This window comes from Fukomys damarensis, unplaced genomic scaffold, assembly GCF_012274545.1.
Source record: "Fukomys damarensis isolate Sample0158 unplaced genomic scaffold, DMR_v1.0_HiC HiC_scaffold_21, whole genome shotgun sequence".
Taxonomy (NCBI): domain Eukaryota; kingdom Metazoa; phylum Chordata; class Mammalia; order Rodentia; family Bathyergidae; genus Fukomys; species Fukomys damarensis.
Window position 1 is genome coordinate 608,834 of NW_022900933.1, and position 21,486 is coordinate 630,319.

Sequence of the window (21,486 nt, forward strand, 5' to 3'; positions counted from 1 at the left end):
TTTTTTGAGACAGGGTCTCCCTATGCAGTTGAGACTGACCTGGAACTCACTATGTAGCCCAGGCTGGTCTCGAACTCACAGCGATCCTCCTGCCTCAGCCTCCCGAGTGCTGGGATGACAGGAGTGCGCCACCACCCCCAGCAAGTCCTGTCATTAGTTTAATGTTCAGTTTTCAGAGCAGTGTGATACAGACAGAAATAACCACCATCCAAGGTCGGGCAAGTGCTCTGGAAGGTCAGAGTGTGGAAAAATTCTACCTGGGAACATCGGAAAGGGCTAACAGGAAAAGGTGACTGCTAAGATGCTGGGAAGCAGGGTCTGGACGGGAACTTGAGGCAGTGAGAAGCAGGTGCTCCAGACAGGAGAGTGGTTCGCAAAACAGAGGTGGGGACTGCACATCAGCAGGCGCCCACAGGGGCCCAGGGCTTTGCGGGTCATCGCCTTTCATTTTCACGAGAGCCCTACTGAGTGGCCGTGTTCTTTGTCACAGAACACGTCAGACCTTGTCACTTCCTCTGCCTCCTCTTGCACCCACTGCTTGAGTCCCACCTCTGTCTCAGGAAGCTCATCCCTGTGCCTCGCTGTGCCAGAGCCCAGGCCAGCAGGCTTCTCGACGCCCCGCTCTGTCCCCGCCGACTCCTCCTGTAAATGCTGCAGTGCCCCGTTGCTTCGCCTGGCTGCTCTCGCTGCTTCTCTCCCTCCAGGTCCTTCGGCATGGGGCAGCCAGGGAGAGAACCTCCCAGGGTCCAGCCTGGATCACGTTTCCCTGATTAACATCTTGTGACTGTTCTTCATTTTCCTGAGAGTAAGGCCCAGATTCCTGAGCACAGCTGAAAGAACCTTCATGATTTGCCCTCTGGCTCCTTTGCTGGCTCCTTTGGGGACCTCCACCCTCCAGTCTCAGGGACACCTCCTTCGACGGCCCTGGTGGCCAGCAGGAGGCTGAGCTGCTACCCCACCCCTCAGCAAGAGCCAGGTCTACTCCTCACCAATGAGTACTTTTTAAATGAATGAACTGATTTTTAAAAAACTGAGGTGCAGAGAGCTTCAGTTACTTTTTCAAGGTGAAATTACTCTCTTCAGTAGGAACCGGGGAATCGCAGATGGTTTAGGGGCACAGAAGTGACAAGAGCAGAGTAATTAGGCTTCCGAGAGCCTTCCAAAAATTAAAATAAGAACCAAAGAACACAAGAAGAATTTTGGCTTCTTTTTGCCATGACCTTCACTTATAAAATGCCACCTACCTCCTATGACTTTGTGAAAATTAAAATAAATGTGTATAGAAATGGTATGCAACCATAGGTCTCTTCATAAATGAGATGATGTGGTTCCCCTCTGAATGTTTGTGGAAGCTTTGTAGCTACTTCTAAAACATTCTGAGTGGGGATCTGCTCTCTGGAGGTGGTGTGGAGAATGTAAGCAAAGCATTCAAGCTCTGGGAAGTTACAGCGTGGGAGAGGTGGGGGAAATCAAGTTTCACAGGAGCAGCTGAAAAGTTTTAAGGCGAGAGACTGCAATGAGGTACCAAACCGGAAAGAGACAGGACTGTCTCCTACTGGAAAGACTGCTGCTAGCCCTGTAAGAAAAGCAGCAAAGCCAAGTGCAGGTGCAAGGTTGTAAAGAGGAGGGGCCACCTGCCTGTGCTGACCCAGCCTGATTTGCTTTTGGAGGGAGAGGAAGGCTGTACCATGTGCTACTCAGTACTAAGAAGACAGCTGGACACGGTGTTTGGATGTGAAAAATGGGAGCTATTATTATTGCTATCACTTGGTCTAAATGTTAAGCCCATGAAGTCTGTTTGGGAACATGTACCTGGAAAAAGATTACCAATAAGAACAGACGCTTTGGCCCAGGGAGCTTGGCAGAGTCATGAAGGTGAACTTGTATCTTTGATCGTCTGAAGAAGCAGCTGTCTTTATGTTCTTCTCTTTGGACCCATGGTTTGGAAAAGCGCATGGTGGAACATTCAGGGTGAAGTTCTTCTGGAAACCGCAGCAGCCTAGGTTGAGCCTTGGAGAAATCTTTGCACCTCTTCAGTAACTTTTATTCACTTCCAATTGGTATTAAGAACTGCAGCGAACTTAGAGACCAGCTTCAGGCACAGGAGATTAATTCGTTCCTCTTGTATTCCCTAGAACAATAATGTATTCTGTGAACACCTAGGGAACTGACTGCAACCCCTAAATTACTTTCCCCATGACTCAGCTCTAGGCTGCAGCACGGTATTAATCAGGTAAGGTGGCTTGAAAGTCAAATGCCTTTAATTCTATTCCTTGGACTTCTAAGAATAAAATGACATGAGAGATGTCTACGACTGGCCAGTTTTCCAGATGGTATCCACCGCTTTTTCTAGCATCTGGGAATGAGTCTGACTCATCATCTTATCTAACAGGTCCTCTCAAGTAAAAGCTGCACATATAATTATGATCAAAAGTCTCCCGTGCAAATTTTCAAAGAACTGAGTTTAAACATATTATCAAGGAGAAAATGTTTTAATGGCTGCCACAGGCTAGATTTGCCCAAGCTGTCTGTGAAAAGACCACATCAATGGAGCTGATTTAACACCACCCCTCAGAGATTGTCTCAGACCAACTCATGCTTGAGATGCTTACTTCTTTCAGTTGAATTGAGCCTCTTGCAAATATGACTGAGAAAACTGCCCTTTAATTTGGGTCTAGCTTAAATTATTTAATGAATCCCCTTTCTTGGTTAATTGGACTTTAGCTTTAAGAATGAATAAAAGTGCTTCGTGTGCCACAGAATACCTAAACAGCGCCTCCGGCGGCGAGCAGTGAGACCAGCTGGCATTCCTAAAGATCAGTAGTCTACAACCTCAGGCCTAGGAAAACCATTCACCAAACAACTTGAGTTTTATTTTTAATTTGATACACTGTGTTTAATGCAAAATGCATGGGCATTTCTCTAGGCAGTTGGCTCGATTGTGGGGAATGGCTGTAATCCCAGTGGGTTTATCTTGCAGGCTTGTGTGGCTACTGTTATTTCCTGGTGGGTGTCTAAGGGAGGAGGCAAGAGCATGCCGAGAATCTGGGGAAATGAAGTCTTATAAAGCAGTCCTTTGATTCGATTCAAACAGGCTTCTTTATCCTTTGTGAGTTAGGCTCCTGCGCTCCCTGAGGAGGCTGTGATCCAGGCTGTGGGTGAAATGCCAAATCAGTCAGGGCCTACGTGGTGACTGTTAGGTGCCTGGTGAAATGCAGGAAACAGAATCCAAGAGGCCCTGCCTACAGCTGATAAAATCATGCAGTTCCACCTGAGAAAGGGGTGAGCCCAGGGGTACTGAGAGAGGGGATTCATTAAATAATTTAAGCTGGATCCAAATTAAAGGGCAGATTTCTCGGATGTATTTGCAAGAAGTTCAATTCAATTCAACTGAAGCTCCTTCTGGTGCCCGGCTGGTCACTTTACAATCTCTTTCCTTGGCCAGCAAATGTCTGAGTGCCTGCTACGTTCTGAGAGTGTGGCTGGGAAAAGCTCCCTTCTGTTTGATCAAAATTGTAGAGAGTTTCGTCCAGTTAGTACAGAGACTAAAAATCATGAAGTTCAGGGATATGGAAAGTTCAATGGGAATTACGAGGGACGTTTTGGTCTAATATTAGGGGACAGCTTAAGTCACTGCAGCAGAGATCATGTTTGTCATGGGCCGTGTGCGCTTGTGGCCGATGGCAGGTAAAACAAGAGTGGTCTTTGACTAAGATAGTTTCAGGCCAGTGTGCCAGGAGGGGCTTGGAGGGAGGCTGTGGGTCTGCATTTTGAGAGATGAGGTGGGTCCTATTTAATGGAGAACAGGGAATCACATGGACCAGGATACAAAGACAGAAAAATATGGAAAATGAGTGTATGGTGGGAGGGGGGACCAGGACTCCAGCAGCCAGAGAGCAGGAAAGACCTTGGCATAATGATGCTGCATCCAGTGAGGAGAACGTTCAGGACAGTGACATCTAACCACATGACTTCCCCCAGAAAGGCGATGACCAAGGGCACTGGGTTTGCAGCTGGGAGGTCAGTGGGGACCTTTCCAGAAGAGGGCACTGAGTGCAGCTGCTGGCCTGGGTAGGGTGACTTTCAGGAAAGCAGAGAAGAGCCTGTCATCGTCCAAAGCACAGTAGCCTTTTGTGGTTGTCCCAGCCCAGGAAACGTGGTCTGTGCTGTAAGGAGGAGACGCCACGGACTGTGATGTGTGGCTCAGATGTGTTGTGATGAGTGCTTGTCTTGGTGAAAGGTTCATCTATGAGCTGGGAAGATCCAAGCAGCCCCTGGACAGCCTTGGCATAGTTCAGGGTTCCTTTCTCCAGGGTGGCTGCCAGCTCTCTCTCGAGTTGAAGGGAGCGGCCATCTGTCCTCAGGGTCCACAAGACTCCCTTCCATGGTACCAAAATGTGAGAGTGCTCAAGTCTTGTAGAAAGCACTGTCGTGTTCGACTTCAACCTTCTGCATACTTTATCTTTAAATTACTTACAATACTTACTACAATACGAATGTTAAGTAAGGGGTTGTCATTTTGTATTGTTTACAAAATAATGAGAAAGAAAAAGTCTGTATATGTCGAGTACACACTCCCTGCTCCCCAATATTTTCCATCCAAGCATGGCTGAACCCCAGATGTGAAACTCATGTACACAAAGAGCTGACTCTGTCCTGATCTTAGTTTCCGGAACGCTACATACACAGAGGAGGTGTCACAACCATTCCATGTCCCCATTTATGACTCCCATCCTTTAGGACTGAGCCTCTGTGATGGGGCAGGGCAAGCTCTGAATTGCTGGACAAATCCCTGGTTGGGAAGCCCATAACAGTGGAGCCCTACCCCGGGGGCCCTGTCTGGGCCCTGACAGTCAGCTCTGTTTGCAGCTCAGCCACAGAGCCAGCCTGCTCTGTGACACAGTGACCCAGCCAGCCTCTGGCTATCACTGATGTTTCCATTCTTTTCCAAAATAAATATGTTGACAGTCATTTGCGAGCAGGGAAATGAAAGTTTTCCATCCCTGGGTGCTGGGCTGTGTGTTTTTAGAGAAATAATTTAGCAAGGAATTTAATCTAATCTCTGGTTGCTTTGTAATTTGTCTAGGGCTTAGACCGTAGAAGGTAATTTTTTTTCCTCTTTTGGACTCGGTTAAATTTCTCCCCCACTTCACCCCTACCTTTTTCTGGCTTTGCTCAGAATTATCCAGCAGACCAGCTTGAGGAGACTAGGGCCTTATTGTATCACAGTTAGGAAACGAGCTACGAAGAAATAGGAGCCAAGCTGGCAAATGAAAATGTCACTGTAAATGACCAAGTGAGGAGAAGAGTTACAACACACAGCTGTTATTGGGCCAGGAAATTGCCCTCTTTAAGCGAACTGGTGAGAGCTATTTTGTATGTGTATGAGGTTTTAAAACAATGAATGCCATCCTGTCTGTTCAGACAACATGTCATTTCACAACGGTCTTAAAGACAGCCTTCCCCCTTCTTTATCTGTAAGTATGAACAAGCCACTGCCCCCAAACATCCCAGGTATCAGACCTATTTTGTGCAAACAGGGATTTTTGGTCTGGATGATTAGTAATTTTATTTCAGAACGAAATGACTGATAGGAAGAGTGCAAAGCCTACTGTTCAGGCACTGGGGTGTCAGGTAGTCCAATGTTTATATATCTAGTGGGCTAAATTAGCATCATTATCACTTCAGCCAACCTCAGACATTACTGCGCCCTTCGCTAAAGAAGCCAATTATAGAACCTGTTGGAGGGCATAGTAAATGACATCATTTAATTAAAGCCTGCTCTCTTCCTCAATGAGCAACATTTTAAATTATTGTACATTATTTCATTCAACAACTGCAAACCTCTGTCCATTTTTAAGAGTAAGAACAACTCATTTGTCACCCTGACAGCCCAGAAAAATAATTGTTATTTTGTGTCATATTGGGAGCCAGTAACAGCCAAGCCAAGACACACACCAATCTGCGAGCTGTTTTAGTTTTAAAATATTTCAGATTTGCTTCTCAAGCCTCCCAGCAGTGAGGGGCCCTGTTCTGTGATCACCAATGGTCCCCCCAAGGACTGGAGGGTAATAGAGACCTCTACAAAGAATATGTTTAGAGGATGAAGCCATTAAAGAAATACATTCCCCATGCCTGGAGCTCAGCCACATAACTGACAGAATAGAAATTCATTTTGAATGCTTATTTCATAAGAGAATCTAAGAGTTAAAAAGAATTTGACAGTGAACTCCTGAGATAACCTGTGATGGAAAGAAAATTTGTTAGAAGGAGAAATGAGATAAAATGATCCAGCTATTAAAAAGTGGGGAGAGGTGACAAATGGAGTCTCCCTAGAGGCATTTGGTTCATCTGAGATGCCGGCACCACTGCGGTAGCAGAGAATGTGGCCCCTGGCCGGGTGTGAATGCAGTGCCTCTTCTGGAGGTTATGAGGTAAAAGGATGTGACGTGTTCATTAAGCGTGTTTGCCAGTCTGTTGGGCCCTCCATGAGACACAGGGATGCAAAATGCATTCATTTGGCAAATCTTTACAGATCCTGGCTGATAGTCAAGACAGAAAAGAGAGCTTTCCCAGAGAAAGTCTAATCCAGATTCCTAGCCCACCTTAGCTAACTGTGAGGTGTTATTTAACTGTGAGGTATTATTTAACTTTCCTCCCCCGCAATGTGAGGTTAGAAAAATACATCTCATCGGATTACTGTGAAAGTCAAGAGAGGCGTTTCGGTGTCTCCCAGGTAATAAACACTATGGAAATAATAAATATATAATGATTGTTGCTTTCTAGAAGGAGGTACCAGTTATCTCCCAAGGACTTGTGGTTTGGCTCACAGGCTGGACACACATAGAGATATTTATTAAAAGCAATGAGTAATGAATCAGAAAAAGTCAATGCCAATTGTGGGACAGCATGCCTGACAGGCACACATATACATCATCTTTTTAAATTGGAGTGCACTTACTGCCCAGGACCCTACATAACTGGAGTGGCAGTAAGATTGTCTCCGCACTGGCAAGGTCTCCAAAATCCGGCCTGAAAGCATTAGATGCAATCATCAGGTTGCCTCCCTTCCACAAAGCCAGTTATTTACCATCTGCCATTTGGAGCTGGGCCCATGGGCTCAGTGTGGATAGCTGCCCATTGCTGTGCAGAGGAGGGAGATGTTTCTGCCCAAGTAACTGATCTCTCAGGTTGGAATTTTACTGTGAGAAAAGACTATAATGAGAGGCTCTGACTTAATGATAGAAAGGACAATGGGAGGTCAGGAAAAATGGACAGGACTCGCCTTTGGAGGATTTTAAGATGCAGAGCTAAAGAACAACATATTTAGAAAACTTCAACTGGGCTCAAAGATAAAGTCAGTAGAACTTTGTCCAGGTGGTAGAAGGAAGTCCTGTGTGCACCTGGAGGCAGGGGTCACAGGCAATGGGGGTGCGAGGGTTGAGAATGATCAAAACTAAGATGGCGCATGAGGTGCATTATTCACATAGCGTATTCACTGTGGTTTAACGGAAACAACAATGGCGTCAGTAGGTAGAGGCCAGGGTGCCTCCCAGAGAGAGACAGGCACCCTCAGAGCCAGGTAGCTAATGACATAACATAATTTCAAAACAAGAGCGGAATCCAGAGTGACGGATTAGCAAACCTCCTCCTGTGATAGGACTGTGAGCTTTATTGTAGTTAGCACCGACTTACCTATGAGGAATCAGAGACCTAGGTCACATAATCAACCCAGAAAGCAGGAGCCCAGGACTGAGATTCCGTTGTGCATTGTTTTGGTTGGAGAGCGACTTTCCTCTCACCTTCCCTCACCTCTAGGAAGTTGGCCCCTAATCTCTATATGCTGTCTCTTCCCCGACCCTGACCCAACAGGGGCTTGGAGATCCGTCCTCTCTCCGACAACACAAACCCAGCTTGTCTAGAGCAGAGTTTATTTCCTGGCCCACTCTCCTGCCTCTCTGACCTCCTGATCAGCCTTCCTTCTGGCAGCCTCTGACTGAACGGCACAGGGCCCAGTCTCCCGGCCCAGACTCTTCTGAGGCACCTCAGCAATCTTATTCAGTCCTTTTCAATCTGTGTCTCTAACTCTCCACTCACATGTCAGGCCTGGACCTCGTAGCTTTGTGAGCACACTGTTCTGATGCCCCTTTGCCAACCCCCGCCTTCTCCTCTGTTCCTGTTCCCCTGCATCTCTCCAGACTATCGAACAATTCTTCCTGAAACACTCACACTGATTAAACACTTTAAGTGGATCCCCGGTGCTCCTGGACCTAAGTAAGGATAGGGTGCTATACTTGAAACATCGTCTGTTCCTCGTAGCTTTGTGAGCACACTGTTCTGATGCCCCTTTGCCAACCCCCGCCTTCTCCTCTGTTCCTGTTCCCCTGCATCTCTCCAGACTATCGAACAATTCTTCCTGAAACACTCACACTGATTAAACACTTTAAGTGGATCCCCGGTGCTCCTGGACCTAAGTAAGGATAGGGTGCTATACTTGAAACATCGTCTGTTGTCTGTTAAAAAATTTTTAAACAGCAAATTTTTAAAATGAGACCTTTAAGTCATTATACTGTCCCAGCTGGACTCAAATTTGTGATTCTCCTACCTTAGCTTCCCAAAGTGCTGGGATACGGACATGTGTCATCATGCCCTGCTCATCTTTAACTGAAAGAGGTTTAAGGAAATAAATACCAAGTTCAGTGATTTTTGAACCTTCTTTCTAGGAACCCAATGCCTCCTTGAAGTCTCTCCTCACAGAGGAAGTTCCTAAAACAGGTCAGACTGCCCAGGCCCATCTGTTCTTTGGAGTTCCAATCTCTGTTTCATATTCTAGGTGTTTGGATTTGAATTCAAGATTCCTCAGCCAACAATCTTATTTCCTCGACACACTTTTGTTCCAACCCCTTTAATTGACAGCCAACAAACTCAAGTTCACAGGTATTAGACGACACTCTCCGGGCTACATCGCTGGGTAGTACTGAAGTAGGGTTCAACTGGAAGTCTCAAAATTCTCAGCCCATAGGCAGTTCTGAGAAACACAGTCCGTATGATGGCCTGAACTTCACCACACTGTGCCAGGCACATGTGAAATGCTCTGCGTGTGACATCTGTCCTGTGTCAGCCTCTACAAAGCCACATGAATTGGGGTGGTCACCACCTCCATTCTCGAGGATCTGAGGTCCAGAGAGGTTGCGTTCATCTTCGGTTGCAGACCTGAGGTAAGGTTCCTCCCTAGGGAAACAATGTTGAAAGCTTTGAAAGTGCGTTTGAGAAGAAAGGTGGGATGCGAGGTGCTGTCCCATCCCATGCGCCCAGCCCCTGAGCCATCCTGGGCATAAGAGAAGATGCTAGGGTTGGGGGGACCCACGCCCCTCAGGGTCGGGTCAGGTAGGTAACGTCCAGACTTAGGGGCTTGGCCCTGGGGACCCACACTAGTGAAGCCCTTGTTCCTGCACCCATTGCTCTTTCTTACTCCCTTCTCAGTCTCACTACCGATCCTGCCTTAGCTGTGGACCTCCTGGGAGGAACCCAGGCTAAGACAACGGTGCAGAGTGGGACGTATTTAAGTTATTTAAAACTGGGCATGATGGCGTGCACCTGTAATCCCTCCTAAGGTGAGAGGATCCCTTGAGTCCCGGAGCATCAGACCACCATGGGCAGCATAGCAAAATCCCCATATCTAAGTGAACAAACATTCAAATGAGTGCTCCAGAACACTGGGAGGATAGCAGTTCTGCGATGATGCTTTTGGAGGGAAAAGGACAAAAATGTGAAAATGGATTTTGATGAATTTGAATGATTTTGATGGTAAGAGCTGAAGGTGAAATTACAAAAGAAGTCTTTAAAATGCCACTTGCAATACAGCAAAAACAGCACTTTGGCCACTGCCCTGTCCCTAGAAGGCTACAGGCAGGCAGACACCCCTTCTAGCTTTCAGCAGAGCAGGGCTGGGAGAATTGAGCAGGAGCCCCTGTGCCCTGGAGCATGGCGCAGTCCTCCTCATTCTGCACACTGGCCTCAGAGTTGAGCTGAAGCTCCCTGTTCCACGAAAGTTTGAAGGCTTTGGCAGTGGGAGGTCCCATACTGCTACGGAGCTGGTGTTTCAAAGCCTAACCCTCAGGAGGCAGGAAGGCAGATGTGGCAAAGCTGGCTGGTTGAGTAAGCCTGACCAGATTCCAGGACACACGCATCCAACACTTCTCAAAGCTCCTTTTATGGAGTTCTCACAGGTTCCCAAGCTGTGTGGAAGAAATAAAAAGATGGGATAACACTGAAAGTCCACCATGGTGGCTTTCATCATGTAGCCTGCCTGCCCTGTGTGTTGTTTGTTTGTTTGTTTTGAGACAAGGTCTTGCTATACAGTTGAGGTTGGGCTTGAACTCACTGTGTAGCCCAGGCTGGCCTCAAACTCTTGGAGATCCTCTTGCCTCAGCCTGCCAAGTGCTGGGATCACAGGCATGTACCACCACACCTGGCCTCCCAGGATGCATTTTTATTTTGATTGTTTTTCACTTTTTTTTTTTTTTTAACTCAGCCCGGGTTCATTTTGCAGAGCCAGTTTCTCCCTTACTCTTCACATTTCAAAAAAGCTTTGCACCATTTTTGCTACTGTTGTTCAATTCTTTATTCAAGACCAGAAGAACGTGGAAATCAAGACCATGAAAACCCCCAAAACATTATTTGGTATAGCCAGCCAGGACGAGACCAGGTAAGGCTCAATGGGAGTCACACTTTTTTGTTTCTTTCTAAAATGTCACAAGGATCTTTGTTTATCCCTGCCCCCGCAAGGCTGGGAATTCAGGGGACTCTTCTCATGGTACCAAGCGGGGCTCCCTAGCCCTGCCATGGAGGATGGGAAAAAGGAATGTATGGCTTTTGCTTTTCTTTCCAGACACAATAGAATTTTTTTTCTTGTGTGTGCTCACTCTGTGGTATGAGTTAAGTATCATGCCCTCTTGTGTACCCATTTTCTATCCTTCTTGGAAATTAGCCCATCTCTGCTTACCCTAGTTTGAAAATGGCTGTTTTGGTTGGTCTGTTTTGGTCCGGGTGCCATGTTACCTTGTCACATGACAGGTTGCCTTTTCTTCACAGGCAGCTGATACAGGTTTGTGTCAACCACCACTCTCTTTTCCCCCTTTTCCACTACCTGGTCTTACAGAACTCCCACCCTTGCAGATAGGAGCTAAGCCTTTGACTTTGGAGAGCAAGCAGGAGGAATCTCTTCTTTTGAATCATTTTAACCAGCACAATGGCTCTTCCGCAGTGAAGAGAAAAGTTTTTCTGTTTTTAAAAATCACCCAAGGTTTGCACTGGGTGATTTGCAGCAGCCAAAACAGCCTGTTCCTGGGTGGCAGGAGAAAGCTTTCCAGTGGTGCTGGGCAGGGCCAGCCATGAGGCCCCAAGGGCTGGCACAGGCCAGGCCGAAGGCACCCAGCATCTGAGCCTCCCCCGCAACCAGCCACCACATGTGCAGCTTAGGGTCCCTGCAAAGGCACACCCCACGCAGCGGGCACGGTGATGGCAGCCCAGCCAGGTCTAGCTGACTTCAGCTCCCTCCTTGTCCAACAGCTAACATGAAAGCTATGGCTTCTGGCTGGACCTCTTCCTCACCCTTCTTTCTTTCCCCTCCCCTCTTCCTTGTTCTCCTTCGCATTGGAACGTTGTCTTCTCATTTTCCAGTATCTAGCATAAATTTTGGTCCCTATTTACACATCTGGTTTCTCACACCAGAGAAACCATGTGCTATTTGAGCGCGTATGTCCGTTTAATTTCACTGAAGAGTATGGTCTTGAGGTGCATCCATTTAGGTAGAAATGTCTCAGCTTATCCTTCTTTATGGCAGAGTGGTGCACCACTGTATAAAAAAAAACAGATATTCTTTATCCATTCATAGTTTGATTATCATTTGGGCTGCTTCCAGATTTAGCTATTACAGATTGTGCCACTATAAACATGGGTGTGCATATATTGCTGTGGTAAGATGCTTTTGATTCTTTCAGGAAGATGCCAAAAAGTGGAATATCTAGGTTGAGTTCCTGTTGCATGAATTGTTTTTCATCCTTTGACTTTGAGTCTATGAATTTCTTTTTGAATTAAATGTGTTTCTTGTATACAGCATATTGTTGGATTTTACTTCTTGATCCATTCTGCCAGTCTGTTTCTTTTTATTGGTAAAGTGAGACCATTAACATTGATGGTTCTGATATGTATTGATATCAGATGGATCCCTGTCATTTTATTTTCCTGGTGCTGATTTCTCCACCCCCCCCATTTAGTTTCTTGCCTTGCCTGGTGGAGTCATTCTTTTGGCGTTCATGGAGTTGTAGTCTTCATTATATCTTTCTAGAATGTCCTTCAGAACATATTTGAGTGCTGCTTTGGTAATTATGAATTTCCTCAGTTGTTCTTTGTTACGGAAGTATCTTACTTCTCCATCACTTTTCAAAGATAGTTTTAGGAGGTACATCAGTCTAGGTTGGAGGTTACTTTCTATTAGGGCTTGAAATACTTCAAACTCTCTTTGACTTGAGAGTTTGTGTTGAGAAGTGTGCTGTGATTCTGATGGGCTTTCCTTTATAGGTGATTTGTTTCTTTTCTCTAACAGCTTTTTTTTTTTAAATTTTAAATTGAATTTATTGGTACATTTTAGGTATACAGTACAGTTACATTCATTACTGAGATCTTGCACCTTTATGTGCCAGGTCTTGGTTCTCATTTTTTCCCCTTGTCCCCACACTCCCTTCACCCCCTCCTCCCCTCCCCACTTTCAAACACTTTAATTCCATTTTTACATTTTCTCATATTTTTTCCTTTTCCCTTATTCCCCTATCCTTCTCACTGTCCCTACACCTTTAATATGTTGTTCATTTGTCAAATTATTGGAATCTTGACTATTATATGATTGATGTCAATGTATTTAAATTTATCATGATGGACTGGAGTTCTGTATACCTCACTTATCTGTATGTCAAATTGTTTTTTTTTACTTGGGAAGTTTTCTGCCTTTATTTCTGTGAACAGGTTTTTTATATCATTTGTACTACCTCTTGCTTTCTCATTGACTCTGATCAATATTATGTTAGTCTTCTCTGCATCATGTAGCAGCTGTTGTATTAAATGTTATTTATTATATGTGCTGCCAGACCAAGCACTGTTGGATTGATTTTTTTATGATCCCGTGCTATTTTTAAGAAATTTTTCTTTTCATGACTGCTAACTAACCCAATTTTCTATATCTGATATTCTGCGCTCTCATTGACTCTTTCTGCTGTGTAGACTTTCAGTGGTGATTTTAGTCTCCTGGCTATCTGTTTGAATCTGTTTTGTGGATTTCATTCTTTCCTATGTTGAGCATTCATGGTTTCCATCATTTTCCCAAGCTCATCTATTTTTTATTTGTATCTCCTCTAGACCCACTAAACATGTCTTTCACTATGGTTACCATTTCTGTAATTATCTCAGAAATTACTTCTGATTTGATTCTTTTCTAGAGCCTCATTTATCTGCTTGGTTACTTCCAGCATTACTACGTCAGAGAATCCGGGTAGGTGGCTTTTAACTTGTTGCGTCTCACTGCCCCTTACATTTGCCTTTGGTGATCTGGAAGTCTGGAGTTCAACCTTGCTTAAGTGTCTTCTCATTTTCTTTTTTCATTTTTCAATTTAATTCCTGGGATGATGCTTGTAAATTGTTTATGATGAGTAGCTTTATTGCTATTATTTAGAATCCTTAGGAAATGACTACTTCTCAGATGTGTCTTCTAGGTGTAAATGGCTTCTGTGTTTTGAGTCTGTTGTAAAATCCTACCTCTTCAATTTATTGAGTAAAAGTAGTTGCTGCTGATTTGTCCCAGCTTCTAGCTTTGGCACTGGCCTATAGAACTGTTTGTGACTCTTAGGCAATCTCAGTCTTGGCATACCAGCAAGAACAATTGATTAGAACAATTATGTCATCTTGGCTAAAGTAGTACAATCAGCAATAACAATAGCATCAAACAGTCTAGAAAATAACAAACTGTGGTAACTATTAACTTGCCACCTTTAACCATATGAACTAGATTTGTGTTTATGTAACAAATCCTAAACAAACCAGAAAATTGTATACAGTAGATAAGCCCTCAATATGGTGATTTTGCCCTCAGGAGATAAAACTTAAAAGGGGCTAGGGAAAAATAGTGAACTAAAAGAGGAAAAAGAAATTTGAAGCAAGACTGGAGGAAGATTACACGAAACTGGTAAAGAAGACAGGAGAAGAGAGAAGGAAGAAATAAAAACAAGAACAGAACAGAGAAAAACCTCTAGAAACCATTTTCACACTCAAAAAACAATAAAGCAAAGACAAAACAAAATCATGAAAAGAAAAAATGATCACTTCAGGGTGTTTCTCTCCTGTTACTGGTGGACAGATTGCTCAGACAGTCCAGATCCCTGTGGATTCATCCCAGCAACCCAGCCTTAGATTTGTCGCAGGGCAGTAGGTAACCCTAGCAAGCCAGCATGTTTAGTTCCACTGAAGTTCAGTCTGGTTTCTGGCTATAAGGCTGGAACCAGATTGGTTCAGTCTGTAATACTCCGTGTGTCTCCTGCCAGCTTGAACTCAGTTCCCTGGTCTCCTGCCAGCTTGAAGTCAGCTCCCTGTCAGCTTGAACTCAGCTCCCTGGTCTCCTGCCAGCTTGAACTTGGCACCCTCACCACAACACTGACAGCCACTAGATGGAGCCTACCCACAGCTGTTGTGAGTTCTGAGATGAGTTGTCCCCTCTCCAAGATCAACTGCTGGCCCTCTCCTGAGGGATGACTGAACCTGAATAACTCACCAGCCACTGTAATTTGCCGAGTCCACTGTTCTGTCCCACTGCTCTATGTGTCTCTTCATGGAAGCCTCAGGTTACCAGTAGTCACTGTACATCTGAAGGTTTGAGGCACCCCTCCCATGGAGTGAGTCAGGGCTCAGGGAGAAAGCACCACTTGCCACCTCCTTGTTCTGTGTTAGATCTCTCTCTTCGCTCTCTCTATGGGCTTCAATTATCACTTCAGATCTTTCCCAGGTCCCAGAGACCCACTCCCCACGTCTTCTCTTCCTCACATTGCTATCTTCCAGCATTGGGACACCTAATCTCAGAGAGATTTCTGTTTCTCTGTTGCTCACCACTCCACCATCTTGATTGGAATCCTCAAATAAACCTTGCACCATTTGTGCTTGTCATGTTCAATTCTTTGTTTCAGATGAGAAGAACCTGGTAACCAAGAGGTAAGCACCTCAAAAACCTGGTAACACTTAAGCAGTGACACCATATGTCTCTCAAGTAAAACTAAAAAATGATTATTCAATCATTTTTTGCAGGCTCCACCCTATTGATTGTGCCTAGGGCAGGCTGTGAGCAATGCAGACTATAAACAGTTAACCCCTCAGTTGGCTCATTTTAAGAAGCGAGTCTGACTGAAGCTTATGTGACTCATAGAAGCACCTCATAAGCACAGAGTTAGCATACAGGTTAGCATGACCTCCCTGCCAATGACCACAGCAGAGAGAAATGGCCTGTGAAGCTGTGGGGCTCAATATGAGATAACACAGTGGCTGAGGTCAGAGTAACTCGCACCTAAATTCCATTCCCATGACTGAAACCTTCCTAACTAGAAGGACAAGGTTCTAATCACAATCCTATGTTTTGTCTATTCTGTTCCTAACACAACAGTGCTTTGTCTTTCCCTTCACAAGCCTTGCCTACATCAGTATCCATAGCAACTGCATGACTGCACATCCTCCCATGTAGTTCACCTCTATCCCACTTTGATTATCAATAAAAATCAGTCTGATCAGGAACTGATCGGGGCCTTTTCTGGTTGCTCAGCACTGGCAGTCCTGGCGCCTCACTTTTTCAATAGGAATTTTTTTCTTTTACTGAGTTTATTGGTACATGTTAGGTATACAGTACAGTTACATTCATTGTTGGGATCTTGTACCTTTACATGACAGTTGGTCTTGGTTCTCATTTTTTCCCGTTGTCCCTTCCCTCCCTGCTCTCCCTTCCCCGCTTCTTTCTTTAATTCAGTATTTGAGTCTTTCTTCAGCCCTGCATCATCTACTACTGGGCAGGAGACTGGAACCTGCTGCAGAGGTCACCAGTATCTCTTCACAGGGCAGACACATGGTTTGGATGAATTTCTAGATGTGTAAGTCATTACCTCTACCATATTGAGATGTCATCATACCATTTTATTGATTTATCTAATGCCTGTTCTAACTGAAAGTAGTAGATAGCCACATTTATTTCCCAGAAATATAATGTGGAAATTAATTTGCTTGAGCATTTTTAAAGAAAATATTCTATGCCTCTTAGTAGATTGAAAGATGAACCTCAACAAATATTTACTTAATTTTACTTCGTAGAACTGGAAAAGAAAGTTTTATCAGAAGTCTCCAATTAATACTCAGCAGAAGCCAGAGGTTGCAAGAGACATATAGAAGGAAGCTGTGCCCCTCACCTTGACTCTGCTGCTCGCTCATACACAGGTGTGGGTGTGGGTGTGTGGTTGTCTCTGTGCACACATGGGACTCAGCTCACAGTGAACTCAGCTGTCTCACATCGGCTTTTCAGACCCTGTCAGACTCTGAACACAGCTCCTGAGTTTCTAAAGTCCAACTCAGTCTTTGGGATTGCTAGGATGGGGCCCAAATGCTATTCATGCCTTGGTGGTTATAGTATCCTGGGAGAATCAGTTTACTCCTCTGGAACCCAGATGTCAAATGTGAAATGGAGATAATGCTATCTTTTAGCTGCAGATTTTCTTAGGGCAAAGCTAGGGCAGGAGTGAGGTGCTGAGCTCCATTTGAGAGACATCTGCTCAGAGCATGAGAAGCAGAGCAGGGAAGAGAGGCAAGGGTGCAGAGGAAGTGTGGCCGTGGCCTGTGCTGCTGCTGACCTTCCTGACCAGCAGAAGGGCAGGGCGGTCACTGGACAGTCTAACGAGGAAACATCGAGGAGGCGCTTGTGAGGTGAGCTCACGTGTTTGATTCCCTCTTCTCTCGCGTCTCCCTTGGGACCAGGTTGACCTCATTGGCAGCCAACTCCTCCCGCACGTCAAGTGGTCCCACCCAGCCCTACCACGACTGCTCAGGCATCCGGACCTGACAGTGTGTGGTGGGGCCCTTTATCCCAGCACGGAGATGAGGGGACCCCGAGGGGATGGGCCCTGCTGTGCATGCAGGAGTCAGGCAGACCAAGGTTGGTGTGGGCTTCTGGGACAGCAGGGTGCCTCCCTGGTACAGCCTGTGGGTGCACCTAGAAGAAGCAGGTGGTCCAGGGAGGTGAGAAGCCACATTGGTTTTCAGGACCCACTGATACTTGGCATAGGAGACCCTTCCTGGGATTGAATTCACAGAGAGCAATGCCTGGCATCTCTGAGCCCGTGGGCTCTGAACCAGATGATAACACCTGATGATGAGCCTTCCCACTTGTTCACTTATAAACACAGGCAAGGTACTTGCTTCAAACCTCAGGAGCAGCCGGGCACAGGGGCATGTGCCTGTGGTCCCAGCTTCAGGAGGCTGAAGCAAGAGGATCTCTTAAACCTAGAAGTTGGAGACTACCCTGGAAAACACAGTGAGACCCCAACCTAAAACAAATAGGTAACAACTACTACAAAACCTCAGCAGCCTCAGAGGAAAGGAAAAGACGGTACTTATACCTATAACTAATTTCATAGTTACTGGGAAGACTAAGTGAGATATGAAAGTTCATAGCACAGTATCCCTTGGGTGCTAAGGACTCAGTAACTGTTAACGATGATGATGATGATGATGATGATGATGATGATGATGATGATGATGATGAAAAAGACCATAATTAATCAATAATGCTTTCTTATAAAGCCAACGTTTACTTCCCACACCCCAGCGACTCTTCTTTAATGTCAGTTACGTGGAACTGCCTATGAGAAAATCATTCATCTGTGGAATTTTCTATTTTATTTCCTATTGCCTGCTTGTCATAGTTGAATTATATTAAACTGGATTTCGGTGTCTCTCAAAACCTCGGTTGTGGGAAACTTACCCAGGGCTGAACATGAAAGCAGAGACTGCTGTAAGGACAGCTCCACACAGAATATCAGGCAGCAGGATCACTTCATAGATCTGGAACCTGGTCTCAAGTGTGATGACTTCGAAGGCAGCCACGGTTGGCCAGTCGACCAGAGGCACCGCGTCATCAGTGAGAGCTGCGGGGTCCTCATCGGCTGCGCGTCAGCGAGCGCCCGGCAACAGGGCCTGGCTCAGCGCTGCCTGGAAGCAGCTTTGGTTTGTGCAGTCCTTCCGGAGTGCAGATGTGTCCACACACACTTCAGCCTTCCCGTGCTGAACATGCAGGCACCCACTTCACACGACCACACGGGCCCAGGCAGCCCTGGAGCTGCACTTCCTGGCACGGAGTGAGTTGGGCACAGGCGGTGCCATGCACTCCACTGCACTCCCGAGTCCTGAGCCCGCCTGAGAAACAGCGCAAACAGGATTGCTCATCCTTTCCCCGGGGAGCATACTCATCCCCTGGTGGGGACCGAGCAGCAGGAGCACGGCCTGGGCGGGCTCCTCCACTCACCTGGACCCCCTGGGGACGCAGCTTTGGGCCGATCCCTGAAGGGAGATCCTGCTGTGGCCTGGGGTGGCGAGGCCCACACCAGGCTTACTCAGGGAGCGGGAAGCCTCTCCAGCAAGTGAGAGATAGACGGAGCCCAGTGAGCGGGGCTGTGTTTGGGGCTGGGCAGAAGCAGGGCCCTTCTACTTCACTCCAGCTTCCTCTGAGAGGTGGTGGACATCACCTCTCTCTGAAGGCCCAAGGGCTGCCGAGGGCTTCAAAGGCAGGGAGGCTCACCGAGGCCTCAGACCTCACTCCCCAATGGATGGACGCAGTGCTGACCTCAGCTGCTGGGCCATCAGACGTACTGTGCCTGGGCCTCCCAGGACTCCGCCAGGAGCTGTGCACGGGGCTCTGCCAGCCATCTCTGCCAGCTTTGGTGAGCGTCTGGTACGTCCATAGCCACGGGACCCATTCAACAGTTTGTATGAAATACATGCCCCTAGAATCTCCACACAATCAAGATGTAACACAGGTCCACCCTATACAAAGCTTTCCCGTGTGCTTTGGACAAAGTGCTCACCTGCCCACCCCTCACTCCTGCCCACCCCAGGTGTTCTTTGGTCTGCAATCTCTCACTGTAAGTGGTGCCTTTTAAAACTTTTCATTATAATAAGACCATGTCTATATTATACATGTGCGTGTCTGTCTGTCTTCTTTCTCTCAGCATAATGATTTCAGATTCACCCATTTTGTTCCATACCTTGTTTCACTCCTTTTCTTTAGTGAGTAATATTCTGCTGTATCACAGTTTGTTTTATTCTTTCTCTTTTTGATGGACACTTGGGTTTTTCCAGAATCTCTATCTATTAAAAATAAGTCATACAATCATGCAGAATGTCTTTGTGTGGAATTCCCTGGTCCTAAATGTATGTTTTCCTTTGTGAGAACTTGCCAGCTGTGTCCTTTTATGTTCTCTCCAGCCATGCGCCATATCCACTCCAGCACCTGGGATTGTAAACCTTTCTAATTTTAGCCACTCTGGCTGGAAAACCCTACTGACCTCCCCACCTCACAGTGGTTCATCCTAGGGTGCTTCAACTTCCTGTCAGAGTGAGATGTATTTTCAGTAGGAATCAGACTTTAAATCTCCAATTTTGCTTTTGTCCTGGATCACTGTGATGCAGGACCTCGGCCTGGGCTGCAGCTCTACTCCTACTGCCAACACTGTGGTGTCGCTGAGTTGGGAGTGCAGGAGGGTGGGTGTGCAGAGGAGAGCCTTTCAGCGGGGATGGGTTTATGGGCTTATGGTGACTCACATAGCCGAGCGTATGAGGCCCCGTCTGTGGAGTGACCGACCCTGTCAGCCAAAAGCCTAACTGTAGCTCCAGCCACGAGTCCCGCACTCACCTCTGCAGCGGAGTGCTTTTCTTTTCAGTGCTACATGTGTAGCCAGGGTGCTCTACCACTGACCTACATCCCTAGCCCTTTATCTTTTTTATCTTGAGACAAGTTCTAATTAGGTTACTGCCCCGGCCCGCGGGGTCAGTAATCAGCAGAGCTCGAGAAGGGGAGATACCTGGAAATGGGACAAGAGAGGCGCAGAGAGAAGGAGACCAAGCAAAGAGTTGTCAAGGTCTCGTTTATTTGCAGGCACAAGCAGTATATAAAGGCAAAAACCACAAATTTGTAAGAGGAAGTGGCTAATCATAAAATGATAAAGGAGAAACATATTGTACAGTAACAGTTATGATGAGATACAGTTGTTATGTAACAGATTAGGTCATTAAATGAGCAAGGCCATTAGTACAGTCATTGGCACGTCTGTGCCAGTGAGGTGATTCAGATGTAAACATGGAGGCGGTTATGTTAGGCTCAAAAACAACTCTGAGAATATGAATATTTGGTCTCCTACAGGTTACTTGGTCTGGACTTACAATCCTCCTGCCTCAGCCTCCCAAGTAACTAGTATTACAGGCGTGTATCTGGCTAGACCCTGCTCCTTTGTGCTGTGTTTACCCTGGCAAAGTCTTCCAGACTCAGTCTTCCCACATCTCTGCCCTTCCTAGTTCCGTGCTTATGTGACCACTGCCACAGACCATCCTCACATGTGACAGCTGCCTGGTTGTCTGGGGAGGGACCAGACAGAGGGACCAGCAAACAGAAGGCCCCGGCACACCCGAGTCCTGAAGTATCCCTCAAAGTGTGGGACTGAAAGCAGAGCTTGGCAGCAGTGGCTGAACAGCCAGACCACACAGGGCCCCTTTGCCAGTGCCGGCCAAGGCTCTGGACATCGCTTGAGGAGACCCTGAATGTGGGGCAGGGAGAGCTCTCCCTGTGTCTCAGAAAAAAATGCCCTGGTGCCCGAGGGAACTGAGTTAGAAGGACAGAGAGAGGGAAAGGGCAGAAGAGCCAGACGGATTCCCAGGGCTGACTCCCGTGGGTGCCTCTTAATGATTTTCAAACAAAAGAAAACAAACGAATGCGTCTCTTTGCGTCACTTACCTTTTGCTTTTCTGTGCTTCCTCCTCAGCTCAAGGGTGGTACAGCATAGGGCTGGGGAAGGCACTGAGCTGTCCCAGATCTGAAGACCTCACTGCCATCCTGCAAGCTGCTTTGCCGGCCTCTGGGCTGCTTGTCAGTGTGGGGACCTCCTTCCACCTGGCGCACGCACCGCTTTCGCCCGGCGTGTGGGAGGCCGGGCAGGGCCGGGTTCCTGTGGGACCTCTCGGGGCCTCTCTCCCACCGGGCCTGCAGCCGGAGCGCTTCTGGCGCTGTGTGTGGTTTGCTGAAACTCTGCCACCACAGCTACAAAGCTGCAGCCTCCAAGGCAGCCAACGAAAGGGCCCGCGGGCTCCCGTGAAGGGGTGTGGAGAAAAAAACGCAGGATCTGAATTGCAGGCAACTCGCTTGTG